This window comes from Cibotium barometz, chromosome 5 (assembly GCF_041138505.1).
Source record: "Cibotium barometz isolate CiBa-2024 chromosome 5, ASM4113850v1, whole genome shotgun sequence".
Classification (NCBI taxonomy): Eukaryota; Viridiplantae; Streptophyta; class Polypodiopsida; order Cyatheales; family Cibotiaceae; genus Cibotium; species Cibotium barometz.
Genome location: NC_141050.1, coordinates 44,559,323 through 44,577,125, shown reverse-complemented (window position 1 = coordinate 44,577,125; position 17,803 = coordinate 44,559,323). Strand labels below are relative to the sequence as shown.

Genomic DNA, 17,803 nt, shown 5'->3' with positions numbered 1-17,803 from the left:
AAGTGGGAATGCACATAATCCAATATTGGGCAATAGAGTAGTGGGATAGTCTTGACTTCTTTTGTAGCATCAAATCAACATGTGTCATGGTGCCACTTCATTCTTGCACTCATGAATCATCAGTTTCATTATATGAAGATTGAGGGTTTCAATGCAAATATGTAAATTTATTTTTATTTTATGGTCAGTGATTGTTTGTGAATAGTCTTTTACAATAAGCTTAAAAGCATTGTTAAAAAAATCAAACTCTTTTAATAAAACTTTGTTGACAATTTTCCATAAACAAATTTCAACCAATTAAGTTTTTGGGAGAGAATACATTAACACAACCTTTAAAGTGTTATGTTTAATATAACAAATCAACAAGCTATCAGATTGTACCTTTGCTAGTCTTAAAAACACTATGCAAAACTGTACCCACTATGAGTCACAAGAATTTTAAATATTTAGTGGCAATGACTATTTTTAACTCATCATTATCATACCTTATAAGTGGTTTTCATTTTAAAAAAATATCTTTTCATAATTTAACTACATTCGGTTTTGTTAATTTTATGACATGGTTTCTTATGTTATCTATCCAGCTCTTGTTATTTGATCAAGAATGGATCACAGACACTCACATCTAGGAAAAGATTGAGTTATAGAACAAATATTAGCTAGAACAAATCTTAAAGTGCTCTATATTTAAGATTACATGTAATATAACTTTGTAACAGATATATCGTTATCTTTTTGAAAGATTCCTTGTTGGATAGTTTTGTTATATAACATTGTTATTGATCTATCATTATCTTTTCAAAAGATGAGTGTACCTCTTATGAAAGTTCATAATCCCTTTTTTTAATTTGAAAAGATAAAAAATATGAAGTATGATGTGATTGTACATTTGAGTTTATATTAATGTAAAATATTTTCTAGAAACATTCCCCACCACACTTTTAATTTATCATGGATAAATTCAATAGTGCTTATATCCAAAAGGCTCACACATTCTCTTTTGTTTCCATTATAATCATCCAATGGTTCCAATTAGCTATTGTATTCACCCATAGGTATAAATAAATTCTTCATAGCACTTGATAAATCAAAGAGATCTCTTATGTTTTAAGGGTCTATATGTGTTTACCTTTCATAATAATTATAAAAGTGACCCATCATGTTTGTGGCTCTATATTTATTTACATTTCAAGAAAAGTTAATGGATTATTCTCTTCTTTATACCTCTTTTTTTTTTTCTTAGTGAAATATGACCCTCATTTGAGTTCTCAAATCTTTACACACATAAGAAAGCAACTTAATACCATTTTTTTGGAGAAAGAAAGTAAAATTTAGAGTTGAAAAAATCGTTGCCATTTTAAAGATAAAATATTTAGAAGGTGATGTAGAAGACATTAATTATTTGAATAATATTAATTTATATCTTTAAAGATATATCCTTTGCCCAACTTAAAGATCAAATCGTTAAAAGGTGATGTACAAGATATGAAATGTGAATAATTATTTTGACAAGCACTTGAAGACATGTGTTTACATTTACCATGTGGATCTTTCCTTTCACAATTATATAGCATGTAAGCCTATGTATATTTTGCATGAAGATAGGCACTTGAAGACATGGTGTATACATTTACCACACGGATCTTTCCTTTCATAATTATATAATATATGTAAGAGTGTATACCTTGCGTTAATGACGTTACATGTAAGAGTGCATGACTTTCTTTCTTGCATGTAAGGTTTGTTACTTACTCTTTAAATAAGGGTACCTAATATGAAACAATTATGGAGACATCTGGGTGCACCTGTATGACTTCTATTTATATGTCTTTAAGCATACGATCTAATTTTTAATGTAAAGATATACTGACGTGCAAATCGTTCGTCAGACTTGGGTATAGGGGCGAAAGACTAATCGAACCATCTAGAAACTGGTTCCCTCCGATAGCTGGAGCTCGTCGTAGTTTTATCGGGTAAAGCGAATGATTAGAGGCATCGGAACACCCTCGACCTATTCTCAAACTTTAAATAGGTAAGCGGCTGGGGTTGCTCTTTTGAACCTCGGTGTGGAATGGGAACTCCAAGTGGGCCATTTTTGGTAAGCAAAACTGGCGATGCGGGATGAACCGAAAGCCGGGTTACGGTGCCGAACTGTGCGCTAACCTAGATCCCACAAAGGGTGTTGATTGATTAAGACAGCAGGACGGTGGTCATGGAAGTCGAAATCCACTAAGGAGTGTGTAACAACTCACCTGCCGAATCAACTAGCCCCGAAAATGGATGGCGCTGAAGCGCGCGACCTATACCCGGCCATCGGGGCGAGTGCGAGGCCCCGATGAGTAGGAGGGCGTGGGGGTCGTGGCGCAGCTCCGAGCGCGAGCCCGAGTGAAACGGCCCCCAGTGCAGATCTTGGTGGTAGTAGCAAATATTCAAATGAGAACTTTGAAGACCGAATTGGAGAAAGGTTCCATGTGAACAGTAATTGGACATGGGTTAGTCGATCCTAAGAGATGGGGCAGTCCTGTGTCAAGGGCGCACTGCGCGCCGCGCATCGAAAGGGAATCGGGATATAAAAATGATTGTTCTTGCTTATTGGCAAAAATAACTCATATACAAATGAACTATACTGTAAGGAATGATTGTATCTTGCTTTTGATTAAAAAATGACATATACAATTGAATAATTTTCACACTAATCTAGCCAAACTTAAAAATGGACCGACCTCTACCACTAATCTTAAGTAATTAAGTACATGGAGTTCGTAAACTTTTCCTATTTGACCTTACATGGTAAAATTGCTTTATATGTTCTATGTGACATCTTATAAAAGTTAAGTGCTCGTTCGCATGGGTAAGATGACAAAGCACCTTTTGTGGACCTATCTATTCATGGGGTCTGTGGCCTCAGCTTGCTCACTACATCAGGAGTATGACCACATATGGGCTACGTGCTAATGTTGCCTCTCTCACTAGAAGAGGCATTACCCCATAATGAATTAGAGAGATTGTATATAGATGGGGCAGACCTTACACTCAAGGAAATATATCGAGGCTAATCAGCAGTAGAGCAGAGGGAGGAATGAAAGAACTAATTTTACTTTTGTGGAGTGTGACACTAGTCGTGAGCCAATGCACATGAGTAGAGATGTACCTAGATACATTGTAGTCAATTCTATTAGATCGTTGTGTGCTGGTGAGGAATTGCTAGTGAATTATGGTTGGCATAGGCGACCGCCGTTAATGATGTTGATTCTAGTGTTTGATCCCAATAGCTCATCACAATGCCCTAATTTCAACATCCAAGAGCTCACTAGCATCTATGGAAAAATTAGTATTGTAATCCAATGGAAAGATTAGTATTGTAATCCAATGGCATTAAAATAGGTTTATAGATATGTCCAAGCCATACTGCAAATTATCTTTGTAATAACAAAATATCATTAGGATCGCACCACCTCTATACCAAAAAACTACCATAACTCATCCAAATATTTTATCTCAAACTTTTGCTTTAAAAGCATCACTATCGTGCGAGTGATAATAAAATCATCTACATAAATTAATAATAGAGCCCAAAAATAATCCAACATATTATGCTCAAACATCGAGGCACGAAAAACTTTTGCAATATGCCTACTTTTCCTTTCTACAACACCATCCTGTTGTAGAGTGTACCTACATGTGAATTGCCTCTTGATTCCTTGATTTCTCAAGAAAGCATTATTACTCTTTGGAGAAATATTATCCCTCACCATACGATCTTAGGCATTCAATCTGCATACCTTTTTCATGAAGGCTTTAAATCTTTGAAAGTGAGCAAAAATCTCACTTTTTCCTTTATAATGTAAACCCACACTTTCTTAGTGTGGTCACATCAATGAATGTAACATAGTACATGTAACCTGCAGTCTTGGTTGGTCCCTATGCATCTAAATGTATAACATCCAATGGCCTTGCACTTAACATCCAATGGCCTTGCACTTAACATAATTTTAATGTGGGAAAGCACAATTTGGCCTGCTTACCAAGTTGACATGCTTCACATACTTTGTGTATACTATCAACCTTAAACTTTGGCAAACCTGAAATAATATTTTAGGCTTGCATAAACTTTAGCCGATATATTCACATGACCCCATGTGCATGGATGCCTTCACCTCTCATGCATGTTAACATCCAAAGTAAACATTTTTAAAACCTATCCCATGTGCATGGATGCCTTCACCTCATGCATGTTAACATCTAAATTAAACATTTTTAACACGTCCCATGTACATGGACGCCTTCACCTCCTCCTCCCAGGCATGTTAACATCCAAAGTAAACATTTTTAACACATGTCCCATGTGTATGAATGCCTTCTCACCGCATGTTCACATCCAAAGTAAACATCCTACCATAGCAAAGCAGTACTAATTTTTGAAGTCTTTCACAGGGGGATTTTTTTTTGCGAGCTTTTTTTGCCGAGCTTTTTGGAGCAATGAACAAGGAGTCCGAGCTTTGCAACAAAGGACCATGAACTTACTATGAGCTTTGTAAAGGACCAAGAACTTACTTACATATAAATAACAAGCTTTGAAAGATCAACATACAAAATATACATATACATATACCTATCTAAATTCATGCACCTCATACATATACACATACAAAATATACATATACATAGATACATGCAAGAGGTACCTACATACTAACATATATACATACATACTTTCTTACTTACTTAAATATGTATAATTACATATATACATATACCTATCTAAATTCATGCACCTCATACATATACACATACAAAATATACATATACATACATACATGCAAGAGCTACCTACATACTAACATATATACATACATACATACATACATACTTTCTTACTTACTTAAATATAAAAAACAATCCTTTAAAGATAAAAAATGTATATACCGATCTTTAAAGTTCCAAACCATGAAAATCTCGATTACAAATTCTATATATACATATATCTACCTAAATTCATACACCTCGTATAAATACATATACATACATACATACAAGAGCTACCTACGCATCACTAACATATATACATACATTACATACATACTTTCTTACTTACTTAAATATATAACACAATCTTTTAAAGATAAAAAATGTATATATCGATCTTTAAACTTCCAAACCATGACAATCTCAATTACAAAGTCTTTTGATCCACAAATTATAGCATTCTTCTACGTGTCATCCTCCCGACCTAATGAGAAATCTCCCAGACATGCTTTGGCTACCTCCATATCATTCTCTATCTCCATATAGTGCCTTTTTAACTCTTGGCATGCATGTCCCAAGCCTCCACATCCCGCAAAAACGTCCAAGACACCATCTCCTTCACTTGAGAAGGTCTCCACTAGCCACCTACAATGAAATGCAATCATAAATGTGCATCTAAGTATTTTGAAAAAGTAGCTATGAAAATGAATAGAATAAAAATTGTCTCACCTAAAGAACATAGGAGATCTTTTTGCACCACCTCGAATGTAGCACTCCAAGACCATCGTGCGTTGGAATGGATGCTTCTTATTCTTCTCAAAAATGAAATTTCGTTGAGCGTTGAATAACTTCTTTGAAACATTTTGCCTAGCCTCACTAGGGACATGGCAATTTACTCGATAGAACATACTAAGTGCCAATGTATCCACCTACCATAATGAGAAAACATTACGTTTGGATATCCATACCACATAACATGCATACATAAAGGGAAATATTTGAGAGATTATGACTTACCCGTTCTCCATTCTCATACAAATAACTTGATTCCACATGAACAGACATTGTTCGATGCATGACCAATCCAACTTTCTTTCCCATGGAATATATTTTAGGAAGTTGATCCATTAGACTCAAACACACAAACCAACCCTCATCAGCCACACAAACAAACCAACAAAACTAAGTGTGGCACGTATCAATGATGAAGAAACTTGATTCCATGAGGGACACCCATCTGTATCTACATCAACAACCTGTAAACTTATAGAAAAGTTAGCCCATACGAGGCAAGCCACTGTATCTGAGGGAGCACCTCTATGAGATAGAGCCTTGGGAATCTTCATCAAGAATTCTTCCACACTATACAAAAAAGATTTATGATGTTTGGTTTTGGTAAGTATAACTTGGAAAACTAATTATATAGTGAAATTATTCTTTTTACCTATCTGAGCCCTCCGAAAGAGTGTGGACGTCTACCAGCAATATGTGTGAAGAACATCTCTCACCTGCAAGTAAACAAGACAAAAAATGAGATGCATTTCGAAAGCACACTCTTCTCAAAATAAATTTGCGATGGAAAGTACTCTTACTAGGCATGTCCATGATGTCATGTTTTCCTGACACCTCCCCCTCTTGAAGATGCTCTGGAGGGTCTCTCTCTTGAAGATGCTCTGGACGATGATTGCCATCCCAAACAAGAAACTTCTTACCACTGAGATCCTCCCACTCAGTTCCTCTGATTTCATCCTCAAATCTGTCATGTTGTACCACCCAGTATGGTCCCCATTCTTGCAAGTCTATTTGTGTGACCGCGAAATACATAGAGCTTCTGGGACGTGTAAGTGAAACTAAAAAAGGAGGAGATGCTTCGACATAGCCATGGCAGTCAAAGGAATCACAAAACACCTCAAGTTGGCTAGAAACTGTACGGATGGCTTCATTTGGAACTTTAAAGGGACCAATGGGGTAGAGGAATTGTGTTGCACAAAAAACTTACTGAATACATCACCAAGCAATCCCAATTCAATAGATTTTCCAAGAAGCCTTCTATGGGTCTCCCCTTGACCAGTACTAGATTCAGGCATCTCCGTGTGAGTTGGAGGAGGTGAGCTCATTGAGCCAATTTCGTTCTCCAACACAAACGCTTCTTCCTCATAAATAAGAGAATTATGCGCTTCTGTTTCCTCTCTAATAGGAGAGATACATGTGAGGACATAGGTGTCCGTGATTGAGCTTCCTCGCTAAGAGTCAAACAAACACGCCCAGATCTAAGTGAGTATCCCCCCCTGTTGTCTGTAAGACACACACACCAAGCCCAAGTAAGCATTTCTAAAAACATTAAAACACAATCTCATTAGAATCTTGGCTATTCACATCATATACCTTTCTTAGTCTTTGCCTGTTGTTTTCCTACTTTTCTTGGAGCCATCTATCTCTCTTTTGCCCTGAATATGAGTAGCAAACAGTTTGAGCTGAATGACAGATAGAGAAACATTCACGATGGTGAAAGCTCTAGAGGCTAGCACACAACTTCAAAGAGTAGATCAGTAAGCTCGCAAGGCATGATACCAAAACCAAGATCGGGCCATAACTATAGGCCCTATTCAAAGAAACCTCTAGGAAAGAAACACTCACCCATCATCAACTAATGGGCCCCACTGTGTTGGATCCACCATGCCCAAACCAGCCCCAATAGTGCCAGGCCCATCTAGTTTTTTGGAAACCATAGAATTGGACTGGATGTAGGGAGTATTAGATTACTTGAATAAATGCATGACAAATGTCCCCAAAAATAAATGTCCAAACTACAAACAATCATAAGGAAAAAAGATGTGGCATGTTCTTAGAGCACAAAGTCACAGAAGAATTGAGGAGTTAGCAAGAACCACCATAGGAAGAACTGCACAATCTTGAAGAGAGCATAAGCCAATCAAGTGGAAAACCTACAAAGGTAGCTAACAGAGATCCAAAAGGCCAAGAAAGGGCTAGGACAAGAGGCCTCCTCCCCCTCACCATCGCCTCATCTCCATCCTCCACCTATAGTAGCGGGATACTACCAAGGGAAGAGTCAAATATGGGTACCAAGGAAGGGGGTGACATTCATTTTTAAAGGTATCCTTATAAGCTTAAATAGGGGCCTATTAGTGAATCCCTCGGGATCTCATCAGATCAGTCTTGAGTGAAATTGTCCAAGAGTAGGGTTGTTAAGCTGAGTGGAATCATTGAGTTGAGTGGGATTTTCATGATTTGAGTTCACAGAGTGCTACAATCCTAGAAAATAGAATCTTTATGGAGCTTAGATTTACAATCATTTTATATCCATACATGCACATTGGGATTACATTGGGATTAGTTGTATTGATGATTACCTTGTGAGAATAAGAAAAAAACATAGAGTTTGAAGAATATACACATGCTTGCAAGCTTAGTATCTGAATTGAACTATACACATGATGCCTTAAAACACATATAAAAGACTACACATCTCACCCCTTGCCCCCGTTGCTCCAGCCACCCCAGGCTCCCGGCAGAGCCTGGGGATGGTCTGCGCTAGCCATCCCCAGGCTCTGCTGGGAGCCTGGAGTGGCTGGAGGGACAATTAACTAGATGGACAGAAGGCTTGAAACCCAGCCCACCATAGTGCGTTTGCGAGGCTAGCCAGATGTGGAGTTCGAGCAGTTCTCGCGGGCTATGTGAGCATCGCCGACGATGCAGACACTGCCGGAGAGGGCGGACGGGCACTCTTCTATTGGCTCACGGAGGCAGCCACTAATGCGGCCTCAAAACCTCTCATTATGTGGCTCAATGGACGTGATTATGTGCAATTGATGAATGATCGTTAGTCTTTAGGATGAGTAAATACGGCGTTTTACGGCATGCTCTACGGTGCAGGTCCCGGGTGCTCCTCGCTAGTGTTCGGAGTGATGGGCCATTCCACATCAATTCAGACTCTAGTTCCCTCTATATGAACGATTTCTCGTGGAACAAACGTGATCACAAGCTTGGTTCATGACCTACCGTTCGCTGACACCGTAAGCATGCTTTATTTTACGCACGAGAAAAACACATCTTACGATCCTTTTTGTTCTGCCCTGCAGTCGCTAACGTGCTCTTCTTGGAGGCTCCTGCTGGTGTGGCTGCCTCCGTGAGCCAGTAGTAGAAGAGTGCCCGTCCGCCCTCTCCGGTAGTGTCTACGTCGTCGACGATGCTCACGTAGCCCGCGAACTGCTCGAACTCCACATCTGGCTGGCCTACGCCTAGTCCTCACCAGCCTTAGCGTCGCCGAACGTCTCAGAGCTGTTGTTAGTGTAAGAGAAACCCACACCAGCAGGAGCCACCCCAGGCTCCCGGCACAGCCTGGGGTGGCTGGCCACGTGCAGCTTTGATTCTCAACAAAACCCTTTGTTTGATATGACAAAGACTTAGAGAGCTTTTCAGGGTATGCAAAAAAAAAATGTTGATTATTGCTCAAAAGAAAATGCCAAAGCATGCGTTTGTTGGACTCTGCGTTTTCTTTTTCTTTTTTTTTTTTTCTCAAGAAGTCGAGATGATGATGGCCAAGCTGGTGGTGATGATAGGCACCGACGACTGTGTGGTTGAGGCCAAAAATACGAGTCTACACGGCTGACTGGGCATAGAAGGAGTCGGTGGGGGCAGGCAGAGCTAGGCGAATGTGGTGCTTCTTGAGAATCAAAGCTGCACGTGGCCAGCCACCCCAGATGGTCTGCGCTAGCGCAGACCATCCCCAGGCTCTGCCGGGAGCCTGGGGTGGCTGGCCACGTGCAGCTTTGATTCTCAACAAGCACCACATTCGGCGTCGCTTTGCCTGCCACCGACTCCTTCTATGCCCAGTCAGCCGTGTAGACTCGTATTTTTGGCCTCAACCACACAGTCGTTGGTGCCTATCATCACCACCAGCTTGCATTGATGGCCATCATCATCTCGACTTCTTGAGAAAAAAAAAAGAGAAAAAGAAAACGCAGTCCAACAAACGCATGCTTTGGCATTTTCTTTTGAGCAATAATCAACATTTTTTTTTTCATACCCTGTAAAGCTTTCTAAGTCTTTGTCATATCAAACGCGTCTACATCATTATCATCATGTGCATAACCTTCAGATGATCTTTGGGTAGTCGCCAAAGGCCAATGCTCCCTTTTCCATGGTATTCACCAGGCTGGCCTCACGTATGTCCATGGCTGCTGTAGGTATTCACCTCCTACAAGTTCCCAAGACTGTAGAGACCACTCCTTCCGCTAGCATAACACCCAATACGTGAAGGCCCACTACTATGACTTCTACTGGAACTACCGTAAATCTCCCCTTGCCCTTGTTGCTCCAGCCACCCCAGGCTCCCGGGGCAGAGCCTGGCGATGCTAGCGCAGATCATCGCCAGGCTTTGCCGGGAGCCTGGGGTGGCTGGCCACAGGCTGCTTGCCTACGCAGCCACTCCTACGCTCCCTTGTCCAAGAGTATTCGCCAAAGGCGCTCCCTTTTCCATGTTATTCACCAAAGGCTAGCCTCACGTATGTCCATGGTTGCTGTAGGTATTCACCTCCTGCAAGTTCCCAAGACTGTAGAGACCACTCCTTCCGCTAGCATAACACCCAATACATGAAGGCCTACTACTATGACTTCTACTAGAACTACCGTAAATCTCCCCTTGCCCCCGTTGCTCTAGCCACCCCCCGGGGCTCCCCCCCGGGGCAAAGCTTGGGGTGGCTGGAGCAACGGGGGCAAGGGAGGCATCATGACCGGTTAAACCGGTCTCCTCCTCCACCTCCACCTCCACCTCACCCTCTCCCTCACCATCGCCGCCGCCACCAACATAGCCGCCACCTCCAACATAGCCGCAATCTTCTCCACCGCCACCTCCAACATAGCCATCGGCTCTCAATTTAACAGAAAAAGAACAGCGAGAGAACAGTACCTCTTTTCACAGATGCGTTCGCCCGTTGGCCCGTTTGCCTGCTGAGTTGAGAGTACCCTAAAATATATGTACCATATATGTGTGTGTGTGGCCTAAAATATATATAGCCTCATACATATACACACATATATATGGCTAAAAATATATTAAGCTATAGATAGACACACACACACACATTTTTCAATGGTTCAATATGTGTGGCATACTTTTTTAAAACTTTTCTATTATTTATGTTATTGAAATTGTGTGTGTGTGTGTGTGTGTGTGCGTGAGAGAGAGAGAGAGAGAGAGAGAATATGTGATGCACAACAAAGAGAAAACTCATGCTCTTTTAAAACTTTTTTAAACATTTAGGCTCAAAAGAGAGAGAGAGAATATAGTTTAGTCTAGGTATTTATATATTGATGTATATATATATATATATTAGTCTAGGTATTTATTAGTTTATTCTCTCTCTCTCAAAAGAGAGAGAGAATAAAGTTTAGTCTAGGTATTTATATATTGATGTATATATATATATATATATTAGTCTAGGTATTTATTAGGTTACACACACATACACACACACACATATTAAGCTATATGTATTTTAATAAATGTGTGTGTGTGTGTGTGTGTGTGTGTGTAGTCTAATAGATATATAGTCTAATATATCTATATATCCTAAAATAGATAAAAGGCTAGTCTCTTTGTAAATACACACACACACACACATGTCTATATTTATATATTATATTGTATATATTTTAGGCTAAGAATCTATTAGGATATATATATTTTAGTGTGTGTGTGTGTGTGTATTCACAAAGAGACTAGCCTTTTATAAAAATAATACTTACCAATAAATGTATATATTTGTATATTTTTTTATATATTTATAGATACATATATATTTGTATATTTTATATATAAAAAAAATTTATCGTGACCATTCTCAATCGTGATTGCTCTACCTTGTTTTATCATTTCAACCGCCTTCATTCTCAATCGTGATTGCTCCACCTTGTATTATCATTTCAACCGCCTTCATTCTCAATCGTGATTGCTCCACCTAGATACCTGATCTTCTATTTTTGTTTCATAAAGTCCCACCTGTTCCTTCGTTTTTATATTTTCATTTCACATTTTTGTCTCTTCTGTCCTTTCTGCATCTTCGTATTGCCTTCCCTATGGAGCCACACTGTCACCTTTGATTGATGGCTGCAGCAAAAAATCTCAAACTTTAATACTTTTCCACCAGACCACGCTCCTATGGACACGTCCAGTAACATCAAACATGTCTGTAAGTTGTACCGTGCGTATTAGATATTGTGTTGGTACTTTGGAGTGCCATAGGCTCAGGCGTCCTTTTTACTTGAACAATAAAAGGTATAACAACACCTTCTTTCATGGACATCTAACAAAAAAGATTGCAGTTGGACTTCTGACACAGGATGAGAAAACTAAAATAGTTTGTCACTTTTGTCGCAAAACTACACACTGTGTGCAAGTGTGTAGATGTGTTGCGTATTACATAATGCCTCGTGACACAACTATTACAAGAATGATGCTCCACACCGGGCTGCATGAACATCCAATTCAGCCAAGAACTTCAAGGTCAATGTTGAAGCGCGTGAAAATGTTTGTTTCTCAAGTGTTGAAAGCCCAGAGAAGTGCAGGTCCTCGAAAAATACAGATGGATATTGTGAAGGATATGTTGTTTTCCTCCATGATGAATCAAAATGATGAGCTACCTATAAGTACTAGGGATCATGAGCTCTGTAATTTTTTGGAGGAGTTGAGTCCTCTTGTGGAAAACCAGAGGTGAGTATCCACCATTCTGTAACTTAATTATATTTGGATGTATTATCAGATGGGGAAGCACAAAAGTGAGGGACCAAGCTTGAGCAAGTTGCTGGACAGGGTGGCAGTAAGGTCAAGACCAACACCACCACAAGTGGCTCGCATGGCCCATGAAACAGTAGCTAATACTCCTATGTATGAGGAATCAAGGCCTCTACATGGAGATAAGGAGACTATTCAACGAAAGAGGGTGAGAACAACAGAAAGAGACCAATCCTCACATCGTCCAGGTTATGTCATGCAGAGCAGACATCGTCAAAACTGGGGAACAGCAAGAAGAGTAAGTTTTGGAGATAGATCTCTAGAACAAACAGTGCAGCAAGTCACGCTTCAAGGGGAGGACCAAAAAGTCCAATGACTGGAGGAAACAAAGATGTCGGACATGAAGAGCCTAAACAACATTATGGCACAATGAGCGGAGGACAAATGCATATAAAGGAAGAGGCCGTTGGGACGCACGATGTGGGCAATTAGACAAACCCCATTGAACTCAAAAGTCAAATGTTTGGGAGGTATTGATGGAAGACTTAAGTGCAACTCATACATACAGGGAAGCTCTATTGGAGTTGTTGCCCCTAGCTTCTACTCAGAGCGACGACATCCTAGTCCGGGAAGGCCAAAGGATCAAATGATGTGGTTTTGTCCTTCAGATGTTTCACACACATGGCATGTAGATCCAAACATAATATACAAGCCATCATACCCAGCAGATATGTGGAAAGTGGATGTTGGGACCAACATAACCAGCCAAGAGGTAGAGAAATTAGTAAAGGCAGGGTTCAAGTTAGATGTTACTCATGAAGAACCTTTTGTGTCAGGGGTGGGAGAAATGTCCACACAAGCAGCGGGCAATAAAGAAAGTGACAAGAGGCCACATCATGCTACACAGAATACAAAGAGATCAACCAAGTGGCGGCATTGGATTTCCAAAGAAGCAGAAAAGAAGATTGGTAGTGCCGAGGCCATGACAGCGACAGTCCTTAATGAGAGTGCAATGCAGCCATCCCCTACTCTATTTTTCATTTGGCATGTGAGAGTGGAGAGGACTATTTTATACACATCAAGGTACAACCTTGGTGTACATGTCCTGTTTTCATGATGCAAAGAGAATCTAGAAGAAAGTCTTACGTTGCATGTAAGCATATCTATTTTGTCTTCTTACGAGTTTTGGGATTACATAAGAATGAGGATATGGTAATGCATCAACCGACACTATCACCAGAGGAAGTAGGCAATATACTATCACGTCCTCGAAGCAAGGATGTTTGTGCCTATACGTAAGCTTTAATCAAGCCTCTCATGTTCGTGCCTACTTAAGCTTGTAAGGAAATGTGAAGTCAATCTTTTTGTAAGAAAATTTGAACCCAATATTTTTGTCTTGCTTTGGGATGGAGTATACTGTCACATACTCTAAAGTCTTATTGTAGGTAGCTTGTGACGCTATGGTTGTACCAACCATATATCTTCTTGTAAGGAAATGTGAACTCAATCTTTTTGTAAGAAAATATAAGCCGGGTATACTTGTTTTTACTTGTGTTGAAATAAATATTGGAAGAAAGGTACATAGATAGGTCTGTTTGTGCCTACATTTAAGTTTCTTTGACATAAAATGTGTGTTTATATGTAGGAAGGTAGGTAGGTAGGTATGTAGGTATGTATGTATGCATGCATGTATATGTTTGGGAGTATGCATGCATGCATATTTTTGGGAGTATGCATGCATGCATGTATGTATGTATTGTACAAATGTGTGTATATATGTATGTATGTATATATGTAGGAAGGTAGGTAGGTAGGTAGGTAGGTAGGTAGGTGTGTTTGAGAATATGCATGTATTTATGTATGTATGTATGTGAATGTATTTATTTCTCTTTCATAAATACTTACTATATACAAGCTCACCAAAATGTATCATTTTTCTTACAAGCTCGCATAAAACTATCTTATCTCCAAAAAGCTCGCCAAATAAAGCTCGCAAAAAAATCAAACCCTCTTTCACAAAGCACCCTTGAGGATTCAATGTCGCTTGTAGACCCTGCTTAACCATCCATCTAATAGAAACTATGTTTTTTAAATTATTAGGAATATGAAGTATATCCACTAGGTACTTCATTTTTCCATCTTGCATAGATTATGACACTTTACCAACATATGCAATGAGGTTCACAATATCATCACGTGTTTCCACATACCCTAGTTTTTTCATTTTCTGTATATCTCTAAACTAATCACCATGATTAGTCATGTGGTTAGAGGCACCATAATCTACATACTAAATATCTCTCAACCCCCCTAATGATACCCTACATCTCATTGGAAAAGGATCTCTAGGATCCCTCTAGGATCTCATTGGAAAAGGAGCTCTAGGATCCCTAAAAAATCCCTCTCTTTTTAAATGGCACATCACCTTTCATGAAACTAAGCATGTGTTATATCACAAACAACTGCTTATTTACATTAACACCTTGTTTACTTGATGATGCATTGTAACTTTCCACTTTTGATATCATTCTACGTTGTATAGTAGTCCCTTTTCAATGTGCCCTAGTTTTCCACAATAAAAGTACTCCATGCTATTTGTATTTTGATTTCTTTGCCAATCACCTTGCGCTATCTGGCTCCCTTACCTCTAGAGTGGCCTCTTCCTCATGTTTATACATTAAGTTCTTGCTGTTTTTTTTACCACATGATTTTTGTTTCCAACATGGCTTCCACCTCAGCCTCTAGATAATGATTTCCATTTACCTCTACTTGTATCTGAGTAGAAGGCTTCATCATGTGAATTTCTAGAGGATGAACCTCCCCCAATATTCATCTCCTCATGCATGAGGAGAGCAATTAGTTCTTGATAAATTGAGGAAAGTTCTCTCAAAATCTAATGGACTTTTAAAGGTCACCTAATGCCATATCATACGCATCTTCATACGCATCTACTAGTGATCCAATAAAAGTAAGGGAATTTGAGTAAACCCACTCTTTAACCCTAACCGAATAATCATTTATACCCAGCTTCCCTTTAGCACATTATGCAACTCCTACTTTAGTTGCATCTTTTGAGCTTGATTGTTTATATTATACATCTTCACCGAGGTGTCCCAAGCCTCCTTAGGCATTCATTCATCTTATACATGCATAATCATAGAGGTTGCCACACTGAAAGACAACTAGTATACCACCTTTCTTTCTCTTTCATGCAATGCTTTGTATGCCTTCACCTGCTGTGGGGTGGGATCTTCTTTAGTAATCTTTGGATCTTTTTCATTACTTATGAATGAAAAGGACTTCAAAACTTGTGATGAACTCCCAATATCCTTTTCCCATAACGAAATTGGTCATCTTGAACTTCCATGCTCAGAAATTATTCTTGTCTAGCTTCTTGCTCATAATTTGGAATAGATTGTCATGCATGATTACCTACAAAACTTACCAAATAGTTCTTGCATATACTTATGCACTTACAACAAACTTGTGATCTCCAATAGAGTAGTACCATCTAGACACCACCTGTTATATACTTTTGCATATACTTCTACACTTTCAACAAAATTTTGATCTCCAATAGAGTAGTACCGTTTATACAACACCTGTTATATTGTGTGATTGTTCCATACACAACACCTGTATATGGAACAATCACACAAACATAAATCCACTATAAATCTTAGATTCTCTATGCCATCCATTGAAAACCTCAAATTCTCTACACATAGCCTATGCACATACTGTTTTATAACCAAATCTTTGTTACAACAATAATCAAAAACAAAAACTGGGCATACACACTTAAAAGTGACACTTTTAGAGAGTGCCTGTGAAAAACTTGTAGAGCCAAAATAGGGCTCAAAATATGTGTGGATCGCTTTGAAACATGTAGAATAATAGGGTCTTCTTTCTTCACCCACAAGGATACCTTATCATCATCATCTATTATTGATCTAATAGAAGCAAGGGTATCTAAAAGCCCTCCCTTCTTCTTTCTTCACCCACAAGGATACCTTATCATCATCATCTATTGTTGATCTAATAGAAGCAAGGGTATCTAAAAGCCCTCCCTTTAACCTTCACTGAGTTATGCAGCTCCTGCTTTAGTTGCATCTTTTAAGCTTGAGTGTTCGTACTATAAATCTTCACCAAGATGTCCTAATCCTCCTTAGGCATTTGTGCATCTTCTATATGTACAATCATAGAGTTTGTGCATCTTCTATATGTACAATCATAGAGTTTGTCACACTAAAAGACAACCAATACACCACCTTTCTCACTTTTTCATGCCATGCTTTATATTCATACACCTGCTATGGGGTGGGATTTCCTTTAGCAATCTCTAGCTCCTTTTCATTACCTATGATGCACCTGCTGTGGGGTGGGATTTCCTTCAGCAATCTCTAGCTCCTTTTCATTACCTATGATGAACTTCCAATATCCTTTTTCCATAAGAAAATTGGCCATGCTAAACTTCCATGCTTGGAAGCTATTCTTATCTTGCTTCTTGCTCACAATCTTGGATAGACTGCCAGACATGATTACACGTAGCAACTTACCAAATAGTGCTTGTAAATACTCTTAAACTTATAACAAACTTGTAGTCTTTAATGCAGTGGTATCATACACACCTATTATACTATGATTGTATATGGAATAATCACATAAATACACATCCACCAACAACGTGAAAATCTCAAATTCCCTACACAGACTATCTTGCAACCAAATTTCTCTCGTAACTTTGCATCAAACCAAAAACTGAGCATACATAGCTAAAATTGATACTTTCATGGAGTGCCTTGCGAAAAACTTGCATATCCAAAATGGGACTCGAAATGAACCTGAATAGTGCAAAATTTTGGTTATTAACAAAGTTAATTGCACACACGAGGGTCTTCTTCCTTCACCCAGGAGGATGCCTCAATCTAAGGCAATGACTTTTCTGCCTACCTGTAGCTCTCACAGCTACCCAAAGGTGTTGCTCCAAAATCAAAGAGGGAAAGGGATAGAATTAACCTTACCCTTGTATCTCTTCCTTGTTACCTCTTAAGCTCCTCTCATGAACTGGCACTCTGATACCATGAGAAGAATGTGGGGGAGAGGATGAACTTGATCTCCTTATAAGCAAACACATAAGAGTCAAGAGATGGAGGACTCAATTTTCTTCTATTATCTTCTCTTCTCCTTTAAGCAAACACACACAAATAAGAGTCGAGAGATGGGTGGCTGAATTTTCTAATTTTATCTTCTCTTCTCTAAATCTATTCACATAAGAGATAAGAGTACACGATATAAGGGAAA

At 39.1% G+C, this 17,803-nt stretch overlaps 1 pseudogene; it reads left to right on the top strand.

Moving 5' to 3' along the window:
- Positions 1 to 1,782: 1,782 nt before the first annotated feature.
- LOC147638538 (25S ribosomal RNA) lies at positions 1,783 to 2,737 on the top strand (annotated as a pseudogene; the record flags this gene model as incomplete).
- Positions 2,738 to 17,803: the final 15,066 nt, after the last annotated feature.